We start from the raw sequence: 22,015 nt of genomic DNA, 5'->3' as shown, positions 1-22,015 counted from the left end.
GACCTACTGCACACGTAAGCAGACAGACATGATCCAGAATAATCTCCCTGCAAAAACGCCGCGCTGTAAAGGTACCACGTGCAAAAATATGCAGCAGCGTTCGGCCACTGTGCATAATGCTTGCCCGTACAATAATGCGTATGACATTTTTGGACACATCCATTACTGTACCCACAGGAGTGACACTTTGACTGACTTCGGGTCCTCTAGCTGCTCGTCCAAGATAGTAACCACTCAAATGATGCCTTACAGACACGTTGCGATACAACGTGGGATGTCACCGTAATCGGTTGCACAACAACCTTCGTCAAACACTGTACTACATGTACTGTCAAATTCTTAAAAATGTGTTCGTGCACAGGTTTCACTGTAGGTAATACGTATCACCCTTTACATTTCCTTTTGCTTTCACTGGTTGGATGTTCCGTAGCAGTTGTAGGTTGTTCCACAGCAATTGGCAGTTGTTCCTTATCAAGTATCAGTTGGTCTCTAGCAATTCAGCAGTTGTCATGCAGTGTATATATGAATTCCTAAGTTATTAATGCTAGGCTAGATAGGATGTATGGGTTCTGTACGCGGACGCAAGAGTAGCTGGCTGCAGTCTGCAAGCAGCTGAAGACAAGAGCTGGCCATCTTCAGCGCTCTTCTGGCTGCTGGGTCCAGTTGCAGCGGAGGCTGAGGATTGGTTGCCCCGGATGACACACCTTTCATGTCGCTTTTTTTGCCTATGCGCTCTGCTGCCGAGGCACCTTGCAGGGTACCCAGCCAAAACGGTGGAATTTCCCTCACTATACATTGTGGCAGGTGGTAATGTGTTCGCATCGCTCGAGGTAGACAGTCATTGTGGAGGCTGGCCTGTTCGCCCTGCGAGTAGACAGGTGGCCACTTCTTCAGCAGCTCCAAGCAGGCACATTGGAGGGTGGTGGGGGGGGGGGGGGTGGGCACGGGAGGCTTGTTAGTTATCAGGACTTCCGATGTTAGGCGCATTATTGAGCCCCTTACTGAAATAGCGTCCTTGGTCGGAAAGAAATCCAGTGCCTGCTGGAATTGTCAGACGGGGATGACATCCAACATGGGGAGGTGGCCCTGCCTGTCGCTGTCGGGCATATACGCTCCAGTTGTCTGCAAATTGAGCTCACGTTGGCACTAATTATGTCCTTCCCTTGGGTTCAGAGGTCATCCTGACTTTGCACGAGTGGCTGGCGTAGTTGGAGAAAGGTCATCCTCACTTTGCACGAGTGGCTGGCGTAGTTGGTGACAACTACTCGCAGGGAGCAAGTAAAACTTACTGTTTGCAACATCATTCCCAAAACTTAATGTTTGGCGTCCTGACCACTCGCGTAATATAGTGTGCGTAGGAAGCTGTTTTCTCGGATCGGTAGACATAAATTCAAGCAAATCGTATTATTGGAGTTCATTACAGTAAGTTAAGTTGACAATACTTAACTTGGCGTATTCACAAGGGTGTGCCGCAAGGAAATGGCGACATGCAAATTATCAATGTCCTTCGGTATATACAATTTCGCTGCAAGCAAAACAATACGGTTCATAAGTCACTGCTGCAGCGTTTGTATGACGGCTCATCTTCCACTCTCCCCGCCGCTAGGAGGCGCGGCGCTTATATTCTCTTCGTGTAGAAGCCGTTCCTGTCTTGGTGACGTCCTAGACAGGGGCGCGTCAGTGTAACATTGGCTGACGTCGTCTCACAGCCTTCTCTGCTCTTCCGTTCTTCAGCACCATGCCGGCGCTTGTCGTTACGGCGAGACATTCCTCCCCCAAGAAAGACGGACCGTCGTCGTGTAATGAGAGCGACAATGGCAGGGGAGGCAGGAGTGTGGACTCTTCGCTGGACCGGAAGCTTTGGCTGCAGGGGAAGTCAAGCTTCCGATCGTAACACGCCATCCGGTTGTCGCTCTGGTGAAAACGTCCCCCGAAAAATGGTCAGAAGGGTACGCGTACACCTCCGGAGGCCAATAACCAGATGTAGAAGTCGTCGGCTGCTGCTGTGTGGGCGGGTCCAGCTCCATCGGGAGGAAGAGGTGGCGGAGGAGGCGAAGGCTCCGTCTCCATGGGGTCGTCCCGCGGTGTCGTGATGGCACCCTCTGGCGGCTGCTGTGGCCGCGGGGTCCTCGGCATCCGTCAGTCTGGGGAAGAGACACAGAAGGATCACCGTGCACGTGACAGTGGCGGATTTGATTGTGATGTCGGCGCTGCAATCCATCTGGACCTAAAATGAGATACATACAAGCGCCAAGTCGACGGACGATCTCGCCACGCGCCCATCATCTGCTGCCGCTAAAAACCCTGCAAAAAAAACAATATCATGAGGCCTGAAGCGATACTTGCGGCCTTCCTACGGCGCTGGATGCTGAGGAGGGTGGAGGGGGTGGAGCACTGTCCGATGGCGGCGGCCGTGAAGCAATTCCGCCGGCGTTGGTGCATCTCGTGGGTGCGAACCATACGAGGCGAGAAACAGTTGGAGTGCTTGATCCCTGATGTGTGCGGAGCGAAGTTCGACCATCTGCTGCTTGAAGGTTCTTACAAAACGATCCGCTTCGCCGTTGACTGTAGATGGGGCGGTGCACTAGTGAGATGCTGTAAGCCATTGCGTTCACAGATAGTTTCAGATTGATTTGACGTGAACTGACGGCCGTTGTCTGACACTGTGACTTCAGGTAAACCTTTGATGTGAAAAATAGAGAACGACACTCAATTGCGCTATGTGACGTTGTCGAGTTCATTAGCACAGCAAAAGGAAACTTGCTATACGGGTCAACCCCTATCAACCAGCGAGTGTTCCAAGAACGTCCCGCAAAGTCTATGTGCTCACGTTGCCATGGTAATTGCGACTTAGGCCAAGCAGAGAATTTTTGTGGCAGAGCGGACTGATCTTCCGCACATGCGTGGCACTATGACGTCAATTGTTCTATTTCGGTGTCCATAGACTGCCAAGTACAGTGTCGACCCGCAAACTGTTTCGTACAAACAATCGTCCAGTGTCCTTGCTGGAGTAACTGCAACTCGTCTTTTTGCACAGTTTACGGATTAACCCATGAAACCGTCCACTGTCATTTTGAACAAGAATCACACCTTTCTGCGTAGCGAGGCTATGCCAACGTGCAACGTATAGGCGCACTACAGAGTTCTTTATGGTACGCAAGGGACTAGGGCAAAATGTCGCAAATGTATGTTAGCAAAATGTTGAAATCCGGATCAGCTTCCGTGGCTTGTGCAATTTTCCTATAGGGCAGCGGAATAGATTGAAGAAGGGTCGAAGTCTGTATCAAACCCAACCGGAAGAAGTGAAAGTGCTTCCACATTAATATGTTGAACTGTCGGACGATACATATTTACGTACTGGTATTGAGACAATAACAAAGCCCATCTTTACAATTTCTGGGCAGTCCGTACAGGAACCGGTTTCGTCGGATGAAACAAGGACTGCAAATGTTTGTGATCCGTCACTAAATAGAATTTTCTGTCATACAAATAGTGGTCGAATTTGGTGACACCATACACAATAGTCAAAGCCTCTTTCTCAATATGTGAATAGTTACACTGAGCTTTGGACAACAGATTTGCTGCGAAAGCGATAAGCCTGTCGTTACCATCAATTCTGTGCGTAAGCACTGCACCGCTTCTGTAAGAGGAAACACCTACTTGCAATACTGTTGGTTTGTCTGGATCAAAGTGAACTAAGCATCGATCGTTGAGCATTGCATCCTTAAATTCTTGGAAAGCTACTTGGTACTCATCTGCCCAAACAAAGAGGACATTCTTGCGACGCAAGCGATGCAATGGAGCTGCGATTTCTGCAGCATTCGGTATGAACCGAATATAATAGTTCATTTTCCCTCAGACTGACTGCAATTCTGTGACATTGCAAGGAACTGGCGAATCTCGCATGGCTAACAAATGCGATGTACACCTTGACTGTTTATGACATGACCAAGATACTGCAACTCAGGTTTAAAAAATTCACACTTGTTCAGTCTACACTACAGTCGTGCATCAGATAACACACGAAACAAAGCACGCAAATTTGCAATATGATCTTCAGGTGTACGGCTTGCTATGACAATATCGTCCAAATATCTTGAACTGTTTGGCACTTGACCATTCAGCTGTTCCAAATACCGATGGAAAATAGCGGGCGGGAAGCACTGCCAAAAGGCAAACGCAAATATTTAAACAAGCTCAAATGAGTATTCACTACACACACTATCTGAGATTCTTCATTGAGCGGTATTTGAAGGTACGCGTCGTGCAAATCAATTTTTGAAAAGTTGTGACCAGCGCTTAATCTGTCCACGAGATCCTCTAGGCGTGGCAATGAGTAAGTATCCATCACAGTCTGTGGGTTGAGCTAGGCTTAAAGTCAACACAGAAGTGAATGCAACCTGAAGGTTTGGAGAGCAAAACCAGTGGACTTTCCCATTGACTAGCTTGTATGGTCGAAATAGCTCCGCTATTTCCCAATTCTATACGTTCAGTGGCGACTTTGTTCCATAATGCAATGGGAACATTTCTGGCCCATCAAAATTTCAGCTGAGCATTGTCTTTCAAAGTAATATGTGCAACAAATTTGTTAGCCTTGGCTAAACCTTCAGAAAAGAGTTCCGGGAATTCTTTCAGCAAGCTAGCTACACTGTCTCTTGCAAGGAATGCAGACACTGACATCACATTGTCCTAAATGAATAAGCCAAACAAATCAAATGAATCAAGACCAAATATGTTCTCAAAATCAAGTGATTGTAGCACCGTAAAAGTCACTGTCTGCGTATGCGAGTGATACATGACAGGCAAAGTAAATTTTCCGAGAACGGGAATTTCTTGTCCATTATACGTCATCAGGTGCATGCTAGTTTCAGACAGGTGTGGGGAGCCTAACAAAAAAATGGCTCTGAGCACTATGGGACTTAACATCTATGGTCATCAGTCCCCTAGAACTTAGAACTACTTAAACCTAACTAACCTAAGGACATCACACAACACCCAGTCATCACGAGGCAGGGGGAGCCTAACATTTCTTATGTGTGACGATTCAGCAGTGTAATAGAGGCACCCGTTGAAAATGGTTCAAATGGCTCTGAGCACTATGGGACTTAACATCTGAGGTCATCTGTACCCTAGACTTAGAACTACTTAAACCTAACTAACCTAAGGACAGCACACACATCCACGTCCGAGGCAGGATTCGAGCCTGCGACCGTAGCAGCAGAGCAGTTCCGGACTGAAGTGCTTAGAACCGCTCTGCCACACCGGCCGGCGAGGCACCCGTGTCCAGCTGAAATTTCACACACTTCTCACAAAAAAGCAAATGAACAGAAAGTTTGTTGGATTGGCGTAGCACCGAAGAAACTCCTTGCTTGATAGTTTTGCTAATTCCTGTTGCAGACTTTGAATATAACTGCGTTAATGCCATGGGCATTGTGACTAGATTTTAGTGAGTGGGCCGAATAGTTCCTGTGTTTGTTCCACTGCAAGCATACAGATTGTACTTACCCTTTCTTGCCAAAAGCGTAACACTGAGCTTGTCTGGCGTTTGTGCCATGAATAACACCGAGCGCAAGACTTAATGCCGTTCCCCTGTGTAGCTGCGTGTGCAGCGACCTGCTTACGCGGCGTGGAATGTAAAACTACTCGGCGTTGCGAGCTGCTGCCGCAGCCGAAGGAGCTGATCGCAACTAAGGTACCTAACCCAACAAATTGCTGACTGCTCACATTTATCGGCCGACAGGGCACGTGAATCGTACTGATCTAGTTTTTGCACTACTTGCTGAAATGATTGATTGGACTGTTTCAAAATCTGTTATCTGTGTTTGAAAACAGTTACATTGTGCATGATCGCATCACACAACATAACGTCTGAATATAAAGCACCACAAGCACATTTGAATTTGAATTTCCTCGTCATAACCTGCAAATCTGTTACACACTCGCGTTGAGTTCGTTCTCACCGTTTTTTACAATTAAACAATTGATACCTAGCTGCTATCACATCCACTTGTTGGTCATAACCATTAGTTAGCGAATCTACAACCTGATCATAGAAAATTTCCTTCGGAGTGGCGGTAGGAAATAACTTCTGAAGGAGTCTGAACACTGCACTTCCTACCGTGTGCAACAAATACGGGAGTTTCACAATACCTGGTACGGTATGAGCAATTACGTGGTCTTCAAACTATTGCAACCACTCGAGGCATCCCTCTTTTTGTTCATGAAACTGGTGAAAAGACTGTATAGCTTGTGTTGCATTAATAATTTGGTTCGACAGGAGCTGCTGTACCATATTTAACAACAAGGATATTTTCTGATTCTGAAACTGAAACATCTGCATTAGCTGTGTTGCACCTAATACTGGCAGCTATGGCGCCTGAACAGGGGATGGGATAGATGGGTTGGGCATGTTGTAAGAGACAAATGCAAGAAACAGACAAGACAAACAAGAAAAATAAGTGTAAAAGAAAAGAAAATTTCTGCAACGAATACCTGAAAACACTGATTAGCAAAAACACGATAAGAGACTGTTAAAGCAAGTAATCACCCCTGCAAAGAAAATACAAGAGAGAATTAAGGCACCAGCAAAACACAAAAGTAAATTCGGTGGCCACGAAGAGTCGTTTTTTATTTTCATTTTTATTTTTATTTCTTTAATTGTTTTTTAATTTTGTGTCCTGTCCACTCGCCTAATATATGGTGCCTAGGAAGCTGTTTTCTCGGATCGCTCGACAACAATTCGAGCAAATCGTATTAATGGAGTTTATTACAGTAAGTTAAATTTACAATACCTGTCGTATTCACAAAAGTGTGTCGCAAGCAAATGGCGAAATGCAAATAATTAATGTCCTTCGGTATATACAATTTCATTGCAAGCAAAGCAATACAGTTAATAAGTCACTGCTGTAGGGTTTGTATGACGGCTCGCCTTCCACTCGCCACTCAGCTATGCGGCTTCGTGTAGAGGCCGCTCCTGTCTTATCGTCGGCGTTCTACTGGCTGGCGTCGTCTCACAGCACTCTCTGCTCCTCCGTTCTTGATCGTCATGCCGGCGCTTGCTGTTACGCCGGAACAGAATGGAGTCCTTCTGTTTTGGGTGAGTGGAGGTTCTAAGCCAGAGGCCTCATCGATTCTGTGTCGGTCTTGACTGCCGATTTCTGAACTTTCGTAATAGGGTGGAGAATTGTGTGAGCACCCTTCGTAGTTCAGGAGTGCACTATACGAAAGCAGTTACTCAGGTAGCAGAATCTATTTGGAGTGAACATCGAGGTTTCTTAAAATAGGCGGTAGTTCGATGTCCTCTGATGAATACTTCCCAGTCGATACGCAAGGTGTAAAAACAGACGGTGTACATAGTAAAGACACTTCGAATGCCACAAATTTAACATTAAATTGTCGAAATAATCGAAACGTAATTCCTGAATTTATTGCCCTCCAGGAAAGCTGTCACATTCAAATTACTCTCAGAACTTAGGGCTGGCAGAAAGCCGAAGCAGAAAGGTCTGAAAAATTCTGTGAGGCCTGGAATGTACGAGGGTTGCCCAGAAAGCAATGCACCGCATTTTTTTCTTCAACAATTCCTTATTGAACATAATGAGAATTACACACACGAAACAGTGGTGTTTTATCTACACACCCTAATTTTCCACGTAATCTACATCCCATTCTATGGCCTTCCTCCATCGCGAATCAGGGGCGTGTATGCCCTGTCGGTATCAGTCCTTGTCCTGGTGGCGGAGCCAGTGCTTCACTGTATGAATCACCTCCTCATCGTCCTCAAAATGTCTTCCACGAATGGCATCCTTTAATGACGAATGACAACATCAACTCGCTGCAACATGTCAGGTGTGACAGCCGAGGTTGGTCTCCCCTATCTGGTAATATTCAGTGTTCTTGTTCAGGAAAATGTATATGTATTGTTCACATGTGGTAGATTAAAATATTCAACTTATGACTGTTAAAACTCTTGGACTGACGGCTGCCGACGCTGTTGTGGTAACGTTGTAGTTGGTGAGGCACGTCCGGCTGGAACACATCATGATGCCAGGACCTGCTGGCCTGCCGCAGTCCGTAGCCATGCAGAGCCTTCCGTAGGTGACGGTATTAAGCTTCGCAAGACAGCTCATCCGGAATGTGGACATGCAATTAAATTGAAACGTCCCCTTATCTCTCTCCCCACATCCGCCACTACTGGCGGCTCACCTTCAACTGCGCAACGCTACGCGCTGTTAACAGCCAACTGCCCAACACTACAATAGCGACTATTTCAACAATGCCCACCAGCCACAGACTGCACACAGCACAGCCAGTGATTTTCATAAGAGCGCTAGGTGACGTTACCAACATAAAAACCTAAACAGCCTACTTACAAAATTCACATAACAGCGTAAATGGTCTGGTAACAATAGATGTTAAGATGGTGTGAAATGACGTTATACTATCATGATTAGTTATTGTTGTCAATTTTCATGCCAGCTTACGTCTGTTTCGTGTTGCTTAAACTTCGTGTCCTTTTGCAGACAACACAAGTCCCTAACATGGTTGGCAGGTTTCGTTATTTGCGACACTGCTTACAAAATTTATCACTGCTCATGCCTCACATTTGATACATATTTTTTGTCGACATTGTATTCCCATATGCCGTCCAAGTTCAGCTGAATGACAATCACTGTTACAAACCGTTTAACACCATAGCTCTACTGATTTATACTGCCTTTTTGTTTTATTTAATATTACATCATTGAGTTTCTGTAAATGTTCTTGGATTGAATCCATACCATGGGAGTGTTTATTCTTTTCTCTGTTATAAACCTGATGTCTTTTGGAATGTGGGATGTTTGACCTATGTAATATATACGATATGAGCAAATGATATTTTTGTCTTTCTCACTTAATGTCTTCGGTTTGTTTAAAGAATTTTTTTTAGAAATACCAATATGTGCAAATGTTCTGTTTTAAGTAATATGTTTGGCTGTTGTTATATAATTGCTGATCCTCACTTAGGGTTCTTAGTTATTTTGTATGTGAAAGGTGTTGTGGTTCCCCTCGAGAACGGAAGCACGCAGCGCGCACAAATTGTGGTTGGCCTAGGTAGAAAAGGTGGAACATAGAGTCAGTTGGGGACGAGCTACCAAACTGTCACCTGCTCATGTACAAGTTGTGTATTGTGTTGGTTTTGAGAGAGGCTTTTTCTGGCGCTATCCAATGCCTCGAATGGATGGATAAAGAGCTAGAGCCATTCTGAAATTGGTATCTATCATCGCCACCAAGAAATAACAGAGTCCAGCAATTCTGCCTGCAAATCCACCTACCAACATGCAATCACCACCACATTGCGCAATCACTGTTAATGGAACACTATTGTAATGTAGAGTGAAGGATCAGCTCATTGGATGTTTAGTGTACTCAAATACAAGGTAATTTTTAACTGAACTTTTGTACCTACCGTCATTTATCCTCAGTCACATATCCACTTACGGTCCCTCCCACGCTAAAGTGCTTACCGAGTGTCCTTTCTTGAAAGAAAGTTAAAATTAATGTGGCAAGAGAGTGAGCTAAAGTACATGATGCTTGCTGAAATAATTTTTCTATTAAAACTGCTTATTAATATATTGTTGCCAATTTCAAAATTAAAAGTTCTTAAAACTGAGGATGGTAAAGTTTTGCTTAGTACATGATCACATTGCTGGTTGTTGCAAATCGCAAAAGGTGAGCCAGTTTCTTACAGATATGTCAAGTTGTGCTCTACTGCAGTAAGAGTTGAGAACTAATGCCTTGTTTCTCTAGTGTATTGAAAGTGTGTTTAGTATGAAACTTCCTGGCAGATTAAAACTGTGTGCCCGACCGAGACTCGAACTCGGGACCTTTGCCTTTCGCGGGCAAATGCTCTACCAACTGAGCTACCGAAGCACGACTCGCGGCCGGTACTCACAGCTTTACTTCTGCCAGTACCTCGTCTCCTACCTTCCAAACTTTACAGAAGCTCTCCTGCGAACCTTGCAGAACTAGCACTCCTGAAAGAAAGGATATTGCGGAGACATGGCTTAGCCACAGCCTGGGGGATGTTTCCAGAATGAGATTTTCACTCTGCAGCGGAGTGTGCGCTGATATGAAACTTCCTGGCAGATTAAAACTGTGTGCCCGACCGAGACTCGAACTCGGGACCTTTGCCTTTCGCGGGCAAATGCTCTACCAACTGAGCTACCGAAGCACGACTCACGCCCGGTACTCACAGCTTTACTTCTGCCAGTACCTCGTCTCCTACCTTCCAAACTTTACAGAAGCTCTCCTGCGAACCTTGCAGAACTAGCACTCCTGAAAGAAAGGATATTGCGGAGACATGGCTTAGCCACAGCCTGGGGGATGTTTCCAGAATGAGATTTTAACTCTGCAGCGGAGTGTGCGCTGATATGAAACTTCCTGGCAGATTAAAACTGTGTGCCCGACCGAGACTCGAACTCGGGACCTTTGCCTTTCGCGGGCAAATGCTCTACCAACTGAGCTACCGAAGCACGACTCACGCCCGGTACTCACAGCTTTACTTCTGCCAGTACCTCGTCTCCTACCTTCCAAACTTTACAGAAGCTCTCCTGCGAACCTTGCAGAACTAGCACTCCTGAAAGAAAGGATATTGCGGAGACATGGCTTAGCCACAGCCTGGGGGATGTTTCCAGAATGAGATTTTCACTCTGCAGCGGAGTGTGCGCTGATATGAAACTTCCTGGCAGATTAAAACTGTGTGCCCGACCGAGACTCGAACTCGGGACCTTTGCCTTTCGCGGGCAAATGCTCTACCAACTGAGCTACCGAAGCACGACTCACGCCCGGTACTCACAGCTTTACTTCTGCCAGTAATTCGTCTCCTACCTTCCAAACTTTACAGAAGCTCTCCTGCGAACCTTGCAGAACTAGCACTCCTGAAAGAAAGGATATTGCGGAGACATGGCTTAGCCACAGCCTGGGGGATGTTTCCAGCATGAGATTTTCACTCTGCAGCGGAGTGTGCGCTGATATGAAACTTCCTGGCAGATTAAAACTGTGTGCCCGACCGAGACTCGAACTCGGGACCTTTGCCTTTCGCGGGCAAATGCTCTACCTACTGAGCTACCGAAGCACGACTCACGCCCGGTACTCACAGCTTTACTTCTGCCAGTACCTCGTCTCCTACCTTCCAAACTTTACAGAAGCTCTCCTGTGAACCTTGCAGAACTAGCACTCCTGAAAGAAAGGATATTGCGGAGACATGGCTTAGCCACAGCCTGGGGGATGTTTCCAGAATGAGATTTTCACTCTGCAGCGGAGTGTGCGCTGATATGAAACTTCCTGGCAGATTAAAACTGTGTGCCCGACCGAGACTCGAACTCGGGACCTTTGCCTTTCGCGGGCAAATGCTCTACCAACAGAGCTACCGAAGCACGACTCACGCCCGGTACTCACAGCTTTACTTCTGCCAGTACCTCGTCTCCTACCTTCCAAACTTTACAGAAGCTCTCCTGCGAACCTTGCAGAACTAGCACTCCTGAAAGAAAGGATATTGCGGAGACATGGCTTAGCCACAGCCTGGGGGATGTTTCCAGAATGAGATTTTCACTCTGCAGCGGAGTGTGCGCTGATATGAAACTTCCTGGCAGATTAAAACTGTGTGCCCGACCGAGACTCGAACTCGGGACCTTTGCCTTTCGCGGGCAAATGCTCTACCAACTGAGCTACCGAAGCACGACTCACGCCCGGTACTCACAGCTTTACTTCTGCCAGTACCTCGTCTCCTACCTTCCAAACTTTACAGAAGCTCTCCTGCGAACCTTGCAGAACTAGCACTCCTGAAAGAAAGGATATTGCGGAGACATGGCTTAGCCACAGCCTGGGAGATGTTTCCAGAATGAGATTTTCACTCTGCAGCGGAGTGTGCGCTGATATGAAACTTCCTGGCAGATTAAAACTGTGTGCCCGACCGAGACTCGAACTCGGGACCTTTGCCTTTCGCGGGCAAATGCTCTACCAACTGAGCTACCGAAGCACGACTCACGCCCGGTACTCACAGCTTTACTTCTGCCAGTACCTCGTCTCCTACCTTCCAAACTTTACAGAAGCTCTCCTGCGAACCTTGCAGAACTAGCACTCCTGAAAGAAAGGATATTGCGGAGACATGGCTTAGCCACAGCCTGGGGGATGTTTCCAGAATGAGATTTTAACTCTGCAGCGGAGTGTGCGCTGATATGAAACTTCCTGGCAGATTAAAACTGTGTGCCCGACCGAGACTCGAACTCGGGACCTTTGCCTTTCGCGGGCAAATGCTCTACCAACTGAGCTACCGAAGCACGACTCACGCCCGGTACTCACAGCTTTACTTCTGCCAGTACCTCGTCTCCTACCTTCCAAACTTTACAGAAGCTCTCCTGCGAACCTTGCAGGACTAGCACTCCTGAAAGAAAGGATATTGCGGAGACATGGCTTAGCCACAGCCTGGGAGATGTTTCCAGAATGAGATTTTCACTCTGCAGCGGAGTGTGCGCTGATATGAAACTTCCTGGCAGATTAAAACTGTGTGCCCGACCGAGACTCGAACTCGGAACCTTTGCCTTTCGCGGGCAAATGCTCTACCAACTGAGCTACCGAAGCACGACTCACGCCCGGTACTCACAGCTTTACTTCTGCCAGTACCTCGTCTCCTACCTTCCAAACTTTACAGAAGCTCTCCTGCGAACCTTGCAGAACTAGCACTCCTGAAAGAAAGGATATTGCGGAGACATGGCTTAGCCACAGCCTGGGGGATGTTTCCAGATTGAGATTTTCACTCTGCAGCGGAGTGTGCGCTGATATGAAACTTCCTGGCAGATTAAAACTGTGTGCCCGACCGAGACTCGAACTCGGGACCTTTGCCTTTCGCGGGCAAATGCTCTACCAACTGAGCTACCGAAGCACGACTCACGCCCGGTACTCACAGCTTTACTTCTGCCAGTACCTCGTCTCCTACCTTCCAAACTTTACAGAAGCTCTCCTGCGAACCTTGCAGAACTAGCACTCCTGAAAGAAAGGATATTGCGGAGACATGGCTTAGCCACAGCCTGGGGGATGTTTCCAGCATGAGATTTTCACTCTGCAGCGGAGTGTGCGCTGATATGAAACTTCCTGGCAGATTAAAACTGTGTGCCCGACCGAGACTCGAACTCGGGACCTTTGCCTTTCGCGGGCAAATGCTCTACCAACTGAGCTACCGAAGCACGACTCACGCCCGGTACTCACAGCTTTACTTCTGCCAGTACCTCGTCTCCTACCTTCCAAACTTTACAGAAGCTCTCCTGCGAACCTTGCAGAACTAGCACTCCTGAGAGAAAGGATATTGCGGAGACATGGCTTAGCCACAGCGTGGGGATGTTTCCAGAATGAGATTTTCACTCTGCAGCGGAGTGTGCGCTGATATGAAACTTCCTGGCAGATTAAAACTGTGTGCCCGACCGAGACTCGAACTCGGGACCTTTGCCTTTCGCGGGCAAATTCTCTACCAACTGAGCTACCGAAGCACGACTCAGGCCCGGTACTCACAGCTTTACTTCTGCCAGTACCTCGTCTCCTACCTTCCAAACTTTACAGAAGCTCTCCTGCGAACCTTGCAGAACTAGCACTCCTGAAAGAAAGGATATTGCGGAGACATGGCTTAGCCACAGCCTGGGGGATGTTTCCAGAATGAGATTTTCACTCTGCAGCGGAGTGTGCGCTGATATGAAACATCCTGGCAGATTAAAACTGTGTGCCCGACCGAGACTCGAACTCGGGACCTTCGCCTTTCGCGGGCAAATGCTCTACCAACTGAGCTACCGAAGCACGACTCACGCCCGGTACTCACAGCTTTACTTCTGCCAGTACCTCGTCTCCTACCTTCCAAACCTTACAGAAGCTCTCCTGCGAACCTTGCAGAACTAGCACTCCTGAAAGAATAGATATTGCGGAGACATGGCTTAGCCACAGCCTGGGGGATGTTTCCAGAATGAGATTTTCACTCTGCAGCGGAGTGTGCGCTGATATGAAACTTCCTGGCAGATTAAAACTGTGTGCCCGACCGAGACTCGAACTCGGGACCTTTGCCTTTCGCGGGCAAATGCTCTACCAACTGAGCTACCGAAGCACGACTCACGCCCGGTACTCACAGCTTTACTTCTGCCAGTACCTCGTCTCCTACCTTCCAAACTTTACAGAAGCTCTCCTGCGAACCTTGCAGAACTAGCACTCCTGAAAGAAAGGATATTGCGGAGACATGGCTTAGCCACAGCCTGGGGGATGTTTCCAGAATGAGATTTTCACTCTGCAGCGGAGTGTGCGCTGATATGAAACTTCCTGGCAGATTAAAACTGTGTGCCCGACCGAGACTCGAACTCGGGACCTTTGCCTTTCGCGGGCAAATGCTCTACCAACTGAGCTACCGAAGCACGACTCACGCCCGGTACTCACAGCTTTACTTCTGCCAGTACCTCGTCTCCTACCTTCCAAACTTTACAGAAGCTCTCCTGCGAACCTTGCAGAACTAGCACTCCTGAAAGAAAGGATATTGCGGAGACATGGCTTAGCCACAGCCTGGGGGAAGTTTCCAGAATGAGATTTTCACTCTGCAGCGGAGTGTGCGCTGATATGAAACTTCCTGGCAGATTAAAACTGTGTGCCCGACCGAGACTCGAACTCGGGACCTTTGCCTTTCGCGGGCAAATGCTCTACCAACTGAGCTACCGAAGCACGACTCACGCCCGGTACTCACAGCTTTACTTCTGCCAGTACCTCGTCTCCTACCTTCCAAACTTTACAGAAGCTCTCCTGCGAACCTTGCAGAACTAGCACTCCTGAAAGAAAGGATATTGCGGAGACATGGCTTAGCCACAGCCTGGGGGATGTTTCCAGAATGAGATTTTCACTCTGCAGCGGAGTGTGCGCTGATATGAAACTTCCTGGCAGATTAAAACTGTGTGCCCGACCGAGACTCGAACTCGGGACCTTTGCCTTTCGCGGGCAAATGCTCTACCAACTGAGCTACCGAAGCACGACTCACGCCCGGTACTCACAGCTTTACTTCTGCCAGTACCTCGTCTCCTACCTTCCAAACTTTACAGAAGCTCTCCTGCGAACCTTGCAGAACTAGCACTCCAGAAAGAAAGGATATTGCGGAGACATGGCTTTGCAACAGCCTGGGGGATGTTTCCAGAATGAGATTTTCACTCTGCAGCGGAGTGTGCGCTGATATGAAACTTCCTGGCAGATTAAAACTGTGTGCCCGACCGAGACTCGAACTCGGGACCTTTGCCTTTCGCGGGCAAATGCTCTACCAACTGAGCTACCGAAGCACGCCTCACGCCCGGTACTCACAGCTTTACTTCTGCCAGTACCTCGTCTCCTACCTTCCAAACTTTACAGAAGCTCTCCTGCGAACCTTGCAGAACTAGCACTCCTGAAAGAAAGGATATTGCGGAGACATGGCTTAGCCACAGCCTGGGGGATGTTTCCAGAATGAGATTTTCACTCTGCAGCGGAGTGTGCGCTGATATGAAACTTCCTGGCAGATTAAAACTGTGTGCCCGACCGAGACTCGAACTCGGGACCTTTGCCTTTCGCGGGCAAATGCTCTACCAACAGAGCTACCGAAGCACGACTCACGCCCGGTACTCACAGCTTTACTTCTGCCAGTACCTCGTCTCCTACCTTCCAAACTTTACAGAAGCTCTTCTGCGAACCTTGCAGAACTAGCACTCCTGAAAGAAAGGATATTGCGGAGACATGGCTTAGCCACAGCCTGGGGGATGTTTCCAGAATGCGATTTTCACTCTGCAGCGGAATGTGCGCTGATATGAAACTTCCTGGCAGATTAAAACTGTGTGCCCGACCGAGACTCGAACTCGGGACCTTTGCCTTTCGCGGGCAAATGCTCTACCAACTGAGCTACCGAAGCACGACTCACGCCCGGTACTCACAGCTTTACTTCTGCCAGTACCTCGTCTCCTACCTTCCAAACTTTACAGAAGCTCTCCTGCGAACCTTGCAGAACTAGCACTCCTGAAAGAAAGGATATTGCGGAGACATGGCTTAGCCACAGCCTGGGGGATGTTTCCAGAATGAGATTTTCACTCTGCAGCGGAGTGTGCGCTGATATGAAACTTCCTGGCAGATTAAAACTGTGTGCCCGACCGAGACTCGAACTCGGGACCTTTGCCTTTCGCGGGCAAATGCTCTACCAACTGAGCTACCGAAGAACGACTCACGCCCGGTACTCACAGCTTTACTTCTGCCAGTACCTCGTCTCCTACCTTCCAAACTTTACAGAAGCTCTCCTGCGAACCTTGCAGAACTAGCACTCCTGAAAGAATAGATATTGCGGAGCCATGGCTTAGCCACAGCCTGGGGGATGTTTCCAGAATGAGATTTTCACTCTGCAGCGGAGTGTGCGCTGATATGAAACTTCCTGGCAGATTAAAACTGTGTGCCCGACCGAGACTCGAACTCGGGACCTTTGCCTTTCGCGGGCAAATGCTCTACCAACTGAGCTACCGAAGCACGACTCACGCCCGGTACTCACAGCTTTACTTCTGCCAGTACCTCGTCTCCTACCTTCCAAACTTTACAGAAGCTCTCCTGCGAACCTTGCAGAACTAGCACTCCTGAAAGAAAGGATATTGCGGAGACATGGCTTAGCCACAGCCTGGGGGATGTTTCCAGAATGAGATTTTCACTTTGCAGCGGAGTGTGCGCTGATATGAAACTTCCTGGCAGATTAAAACTGTGTGCCCGACCGAGACTCGAACTCGGGACCTTTGCCTTTCGCGGGCAAATGCTCTACCAACTGAGCTACCGAAGCACGACTCACGCCCGGTACTCACAGCTTTACTTCTGCCAGTACCTCGTCTCCTACCTTCCAAACTTTACAGAAGCTCTCCTGCGAACCTTGCAGAACTAGCACTCCTGACAGAAAGGATATTGCGGAGACATGGCTTAGCCACAGCCTGGGGGATGTTTCCAGAATGATATTTTCACTCTGCAGCGGAGTGTGCGCTGATATGAAACTTCCTGGCAGATTAAAACTGTGTGCCCGACCGAGACTCGAACTCGGGACCTTTGCCTTTCGCGGGCAAATGCTCTACCAACTGAGCTACCGAAGCACGACTCACGCCCGGTACTCACAGCTTTACTTCTGCCAGTACCTCGTCTCCTACCTTCCAAACTTTACAGAAGCTCTCCTGCGAACCTTGAAGAACTAGCACTCCTGAAAGAAAGGATATTGCGGAGACATTGCTTAGCCACAGGTAGGAGACGAGGTACTGGCAGAAGTAAAGCTGTGAGTACCGCGCGTGAGTCGTGCTTCGGTAGCTCAGTTGGTAGAGCATTTGCCCGCGAAAGGCAAAGGTCCCGAGTTCGAGTCTCGGTCGGGCACACAGTTTTAATCTGCCAGGAAGTTTCATATCAGCGCACACTCCGCTGCAGAGTGAAAATCTCATTCTGGAAACATCCCCCAGGCTGTGGCTAAGCCATGTCTCCGCAATATCCTTTCTTTCAGGAGTGCTAGTTCTGCAAGGTTCGCAGGAGAGCTTCTGTAAAGTTTGGAAGGTAGGAGACGAGGTACTGGCAGAAGTAAAGCTGTGAGTACCGGGCGTGAGTCGTGCTTCGGTAGCTCAGTTGGTAGAGCATTTGCCCGCGAAAGGCAAAGGTCCCAAGTTCGAGTCTCGGTCGGGCACACAGTTTTAATCTGCCAGGAAGTTTCATATCAGCGCACATTCCGCTGCAGAGTGAAAATCTCATTCTGGAAACATCCCCCAGGCTGTGGCTAAGCCATGTCTCCGCAATATCCTTTCTTTCAGGAGTGCTAGTTCTGCAAGGTTCGCAGGAGAGCTTCTGTAAAGTTCGGAAGGTAGGAGACGAGGTACTGGCAGAAGTAAAGCTGTGAGTACCGGGCGTGAGTCGTGCTTCGGTAGCTCAGTTGGTAGAGCATTTGCCCGCGAAAGGCAAAGGTCCCGAGTTCGAGTCTCGGTCGGGCACACAGTTTTAATCTGCCAGGAAGTTTCATATCAGCGCACACTCCGCTGCAGAGTGAAAATCTCATTCTGGAAACATCCCCCAGGCTCTGGCTAAGCCATGTCTCCGCAATATCCTTTCTTTCAGGAGTGCTAGTTCTGCAAGGTTCGCAGGAGAGCTTCTGTAAAGTTTGGAAGGTAGGAGACGAGGTACTGGCAGAAGTAAAGCTGTGAGTACCGGGCGTGAGTCGTGCTTCGGTAGCTCAGTTGGTAGAGCATTCGCCCGCGAAAGGCAAAGGTCCCGAGTTCGAGTCTCGGTCGGGCACACAGTTTTAATCTGCCAGGAAGTTTCATATCAGCGCACACTCTGCTGCAGAGTGAAAATCTCATTCTGGAAACATCCCCCAGGCTGTGGCTAAGCCATGTCTCCGCAATATCCTTTCTTTCAGGAGTGCTAGTTCTGCAAGGTTCGCAGGAGAGCTTCTGTAAAGTTTGGAAGGTAGGAGACGAGGTACTGGCAGAAGTAAAGCTGTGAATACCGGTCGTGAGTCGTGCTTCGGTAGCTCAGTTGGTAGAGCATTTGCCCGCGAAAGGCAAAGGTCCCGAGTTCGAGTCTCGGTCGGGCACACAGTTTTAATCTGCCAGGAAGTTTCATATCAGCGCACACTCCGCTGCAGAGTGAAAATCTCATTCTGGAAACATCCCCCAGGCTGTGGCTAAGCCATGTCTCCGCAATATCCTTTCTTTCAGGAGTGCTAGTTCTGCAAGGTTCGCAGGAGAGCTTCTGTAAAGTTTGGAAGGTAGGAGACGAGGTACTGGCAGAAGTAAAGCTGTGAGTACCGGGCGTGAGTCGTGCTTCGGTAGCTCAGTTGGTAGAGCATTTGCCCGCGAAAGGCAAAGGTCCCGAGTTCGAGTCTCGGTCGGGCACACAGTTTTAATCTGCCAGGAAGTTTCATATCAGCGCACACTCCGCTGCAGAGTGAAAATCTCATTCTGTGTTTAGTATGTTCTGCTACAGTGGTCTAGATTAAGGGCAACCTTCCACTGAAAGTAGTTCAAATGCACAAAGTTACTTAATTATAGCAAGTTTCAGTTACTATTCCTATTCAAGTGAACTTCTGTACAATATTGGACTCCTCTTGCGTATTAATAGTGCATATTAATGGTGTAACAGGATCAACAGTTAGTCTATTGTGCTCATGCTAGATAAAGATTAAAAAAAGACCACTATCTGTGAAAACAATAATTTCTTTATTCAAAAAATAGTTAGAAGTAACCTGTAAGCGAATTCAATTTCACTTTCATTCTAAATAGAAAAGTATTTAACTGAGAGAGACTTAACCTGTGACGAGATCATAATTTTTCAATGAACTACAGTTACAACCTTATGTTTCAAAAGTAATACTGAACCTATGTTCAATTTGTGATTCTACAGTGTATATTAATGGTAATGTTGTAAAGACCATTCAGTTTGAATAAGCCCTGAAAGTAATAGTGTGTATTGTTATCTGTTATATTTATGCAGATAATTTGTTCTACTCTGTCAACTCGAGACATAACGTTAACATTTGCAGGTGTCAGAGTTCATTGTACTCGCGTGTGGCAAAATATAGGTTGTGTTTGTCCGTTAAAGTTACTCATACCTTCATTCTTAAACAAGAACGTTAATCAGTTTCTTGCTGGCGACAGTTTTCTTTACTCTTTAAACATTGTAGCTAGGTAAAATATTATTTGTCACTGTTTGAATATTTACGTAATTCTGACTTTCACTTCCGATAAGTCGCCTCCGTTAGGTACAACACGGTCAACATAACAAAATTCCTATCAGAGGGTAACACTGCTCTGTTGCTTTATACCATAATTGCTTTAACAAGATAGTTTTATTTCACGTCCTGCCTCCAATTTTAAGGTTATGGTATAACGGTAGCAGACAGTAGTGTTATAACCGTTTCAATAATGTCACTCTCTGCGATCACGAATTGTTCTTTTTCGAGCGTCCGTCGCGAGAAAGGAATCTGCTTTGCAAGAAAACACTAACAGTTCACGAAACATTTCTCTTAGCAACCACACTGTAACGTCGTGTAAACTGATTGCTTTTGACCTTCTCACATGCCATTACGTGGGTTCTGAGTGTGATCTAATGCATACCAAAATACCATCCCTGTATTCGTAACGTTCTTTTGTTATTACTTTTTCCGTTACACTATTAATTAAACTCGTGTCTATATTGTAGACTTTGTATTGGACAGCTAACAGTTTGTACATCCTGAGCGCTAGTAAACACAATAATTCACACAGTTTGTCACTAACGCTATTAATAAACATTCTCTGCTAGTACAATTCTTCCCACTGTTATGTTACTCACACGTGTCATATAAATAGTCCGTTCTAGCACACGTTCTAATCTATAACAAATAGTATAGTCTAAAAGTCCTTTAAATATTTTCACATCCCGTCTTTACACTTACAGTTAAACTGTTAAATCGTATAACACACATTACTTTACAGCACTTCCCGTCATCGTATGATCAATTGACTAGTGCTACTTTTTGTTATCGACTCTGGCTCGACTTTACAATATTGTTTTTTCATACGGTCAAAAAAAAGTGTCACACGTATCAGTCATTATTTTCAAGGGACATCTATTCATGTTCTCTCATAGCAGGCTCATTGCGAGTACCGGTTAGTACCTCAGATGACACAAGGTACATGGTGTACATACATCGTACATCCAGGATCCTTTACGTATACGTTCATTAGGAAATCCATTTCTGTCTGTGTCTTATAAATAATTATGTTCCATTTATCTATATATCTGCAGTAAGATGCCTGTAACTAATCTCATGCACGTAACACGTAAACATGTATCCATTTCTAAAATTCTCATTTCTTTTTATTTAAATAAAGGAAGACGGGAAGATTATTTACATATATATAAGATTTGAATCTGCAGACATGAAGTGTAATTTCTGTTCACTGGAATTCTCTATACTACAGGAATTACTCATTTCTCTTCATACTCAGTTCATATCCTCAGCATAAAAATTGTGTTTCTGTCATCTTACCTACAACGCCGTCTCGCTGTAGTCTTAAGAAGTCCTTTACTTGCTGCTATGTCTTTAGCACAAGTAGTTCGTATCTGTATACATGCGATAATCTTTAACCAGTGCACTTTACAACCAATGTGTACAAGAAAGTGTTAAAAATGTACAAAACCAAGCTCACAAATTAAATAAAACTTACATCAACTATGTTCAAGAATATTTGTTTCAAATATCTTGTTACGTCTTTGTGAAGGTACAGCCTTTCACTTTGTTCGTTTATGGGTTTGCAGCTACATAACTACCTTCATGGTGAATGTTGAGTATTATGTGTGGTCTAGTGTAAAGTATTTGCCTTTTTTTTTTCACGGAACGATATATGTTGAGTGGCGAAAGGTCTTGTGTAACATTACTAAACGTTAGATGTATAGCCTTATATCATTCTGAGTCTTTCTGAAAACCATCCAAATAGGCCTTAAATAACCGGATTCAGCTACATTTTCCCTAATAAGAGTAAGTTTTCTTTTGTATATCACCAGAGCCTACATTTAAGTTACCATCTTTCTATTTACAGAAATCACTGGTTCTTTGCAGTATTTTAGTCCATATACAGTTTACCCTGATACTCTGACAATATTTGCCATGTATCTCGTTTGCTATCAACGTTTCCAGCACATCTCTGTCCCCGTTATTATCTAAGCTACATTCCCCATTCGAGAGGTCAGTCATAGTATTCCCCTCTCGCAAAAATTCCTATTCTGGGATACAGGTTACTGTCAATCTTTTCACAGCAAGAAAGTGCATATGAAGGTTTCTTTTCCCATAACCGCCGCCACCTGTAGCTGGTTTTTTAACTTTTGCACCTGGGCGCCAATAGCGTCTTTCACTTCACACTTTTGTTCAGGAAATGTTGGTATTTTATTAGCTAGACTGATTCTCTCAAATAAATCGTGACTCATTATATTTAGTGAAGCATCTGAACCTATAACGATG

At 46.5% G+C, this 22,015-nt stretch overlaps 22 non-coding genes across 22 annotated transcripts; 4 read left to right on the top strand and 18 right to left on the bottom strand.

Annotated features, from left to right (window-relative positions):
- Positions 1 to 9,835: 9,835 nt before the first annotated feature.
- Positions 9,836 to 9,910, bottom strand: Trnas-cga (transfer RNA serine (anticodon CGA)). The gene has a single exon. It is a non-coding gene; the product is annotated as a tRNA-Ser (tRNA).
- Positions 9,911 to 10,136: 226 nt separating this feature from the next.
- On the bottom strand, positions 10,137 to 10,211 carry Trnas-cga (transfer RNA serine (anticodon CGA)). Its single transcript has one exon. It is a non-coding gene; the product is annotated as a tRNA-Ser (tRNA).
- Positions 10,212 to 10,437: 226 nt separating this feature from the next.
- On the bottom strand, positions 10,438 to 10,512 carry Trnas-cga (transfer RNA serine (anticodon CGA)). The gene has a single exon. It is a non-coding gene; the product is annotated as a tRNA-Ser (tRNA).
- A 226-nt stretch (positions 10,513 to 10,738) lies between these two features.
- On the bottom strand, positions 10,739 to 10,813 carry Trnas-cga (transfer RNA serine (anticodon CGA)). Its single transcript has one exon. It is a non-coding gene; the product is annotated as a tRNA-Ser (tRNA).
- Positions 10,814 to 11,641: 828 nt separating this feature from the next.
- On the bottom strand, positions 11,642 to 11,716 carry Trnas-cga (transfer RNA serine (anticodon CGA)). Its single transcript has one exon. It is a non-coding gene; the product is annotated as a tRNA-Ser (tRNA).
- A 226-nt stretch (positions 11,717 to 11,942) lies between these two features.
- Trnas-cga (transfer RNA serine (anticodon CGA)) lies at positions 11,943 to 12,017 on the bottom strand. The gene has a single exon. It is a non-coding gene; the product is annotated as a tRNA-Ser (tRNA).
- A 226-nt stretch (positions 12,018 to 12,243) lies between these two features.
- On the bottom strand, positions 12,244 to 12,318 carry Trnas-cga (transfer RNA serine (anticodon CGA)). Its single transcript has one exon. It is a non-coding gene; the product is annotated as a tRNA-Ser (tRNA).
- A 527-nt stretch (positions 12,319 to 12,845) lies between these two features.
- Positions 12,846 to 12,920, bottom strand: Trnas-cga (transfer RNA serine (anticodon CGA)). Its single transcript has one exon. It is a non-coding gene; the product is annotated as a tRNA-Ser (tRNA).
- Positions 12,921 to 13,146: 226 nt separating this feature from the next.
- Positions 13,147 to 13,221, bottom strand: Trnas-cga (transfer RNA serine (anticodon CGA)). The gene has a single exon. It is a non-coding gene; the product is annotated as a tRNA-Ser (tRNA).
- An 827-nt stretch (positions 13,222 to 14,048) lies between these two features.
- Trnas-cga (transfer RNA serine (anticodon CGA)) lies at positions 14,049 to 14,123 on the bottom strand. The gene has a single exon. It is a non-coding gene; the product is annotated as a tRNA-Ser (tRNA).
- A 226-nt stretch (positions 14,124 to 14,349) lies between these two features.
- Positions 14,350 to 14,424, bottom strand: Trnas-cga (transfer RNA serine (anticodon CGA)). The gene has a single exon. It is a non-coding gene; the product is annotated as a tRNA-Ser (tRNA).
- A 226-nt stretch (positions 14,425 to 14,650) lies between these two features.
- Positions 14,651 to 14,725, bottom strand: Trnas-cga (transfer RNA serine (anticodon CGA)). The gene has a single exon. It is a non-coding gene; the product is annotated as a tRNA-Ser (tRNA).
- Positions 14,726 to 14,951: 226 nt separating this feature from the next.
- Positions 14,952 to 15,026, bottom strand: Trnas-cga (transfer RNA serine (anticodon CGA)). The gene has a single exon. It is a non-coding gene; the product is annotated as a tRNA-Ser (tRNA).
- A 226-nt stretch (positions 15,027 to 15,252) lies between these two features.
- Positions 15,253 to 15,327, bottom strand: Trnas-cga (transfer RNA serine (anticodon CGA)). The gene has a single exon. It is a non-coding gene; the product is annotated as a tRNA-Ser (tRNA).
- Positions 15,328 to 15,854: 527 nt separating this feature from the next.
- Positions 15,855 to 15,929, bottom strand: Trnas-cga (transfer RNA serine (anticodon CGA)). The gene has a single exon. It is a non-coding gene; the product is annotated as a tRNA-Ser (tRNA).
- A 527-nt stretch (positions 15,930 to 16,456) lies between these two features.
- On the bottom strand, positions 16,457 to 16,531 carry Trnas-cga (transfer RNA serine (anticodon CGA)). Its single transcript has one exon. It is a non-coding gene; the product is annotated as a tRNA-Ser (tRNA).
- A 226-nt stretch (positions 16,532 to 16,757) lies between these two features.
- Trnas-cga (transfer RNA serine (anticodon CGA)) lies at positions 16,758 to 16,832 on the bottom strand. The gene has a single exon. It is a non-coding gene; the product is annotated as a tRNA-Ser (tRNA).
- Positions 16,833 to 17,058: 226 nt separating this feature from the next.
- Trnas-cga (transfer RNA serine (anticodon CGA)) lies at positions 17,059 to 17,133 on the bottom strand. Its single transcript has one exon. It is a non-coding gene; the product is annotated as a tRNA-Ser (tRNA).
- Positions 17,134 to 17,329: 196 nt separating this feature from the next.
- On the top strand, positions 17,330 to 17,404 carry Trnas-cga (transfer RNA serine (anticodon CGA)). Its single transcript has one exon. It is a non-coding gene; the product is annotated as a tRNA-Ser (tRNA).
- A 527-nt stretch (positions 17,405 to 17,931) lies between these two features.
- On the top strand, positions 17,932 to 18,006 carry Trnas-cga (transfer RNA serine (anticodon CGA)). The gene has a single exon. It is a non-coding gene; the product is annotated as a tRNA-Ser (tRNA).
- A 527-nt stretch (positions 18,007 to 18,533) lies between these two features.
- Trnas-cga (transfer RNA serine (anticodon CGA)) lies at positions 18,534 to 18,608 on the top strand. The gene has a single exon. It is a non-coding gene; the product is annotated as a tRNA-Ser (tRNA).
- A 226-nt stretch (positions 18,609 to 18,834) lies between these two features.
- Positions 18,835 to 18,909, top strand: Trnas-cga (transfer RNA serine (anticodon CGA)). Its single transcript has one exon. It is a non-coding gene; the product is annotated as a tRNA-Ser (tRNA).
- The last annotated feature ends 3,106 nt before the right edge of the window (positions 18,910 to 22,015 follow it).

Source organism: Schistocerca serialis, chromosome 3 (assembly GCF_023864345.2).
Source record: "Schistocerca serialis cubense isolate TAMUIC-IGC-003099 chromosome 3, iqSchSeri2.2, whole genome shotgun sequence".
Taxonomy (NCBI): Eukaryota; Metazoa; Arthropoda; class Insecta; order Orthoptera; family Acrididae; genus Schistocerca; species Schistocerca serialis.
This window is presented reverse-complemented; position numbering and strand designations above follow the sequence as displayed.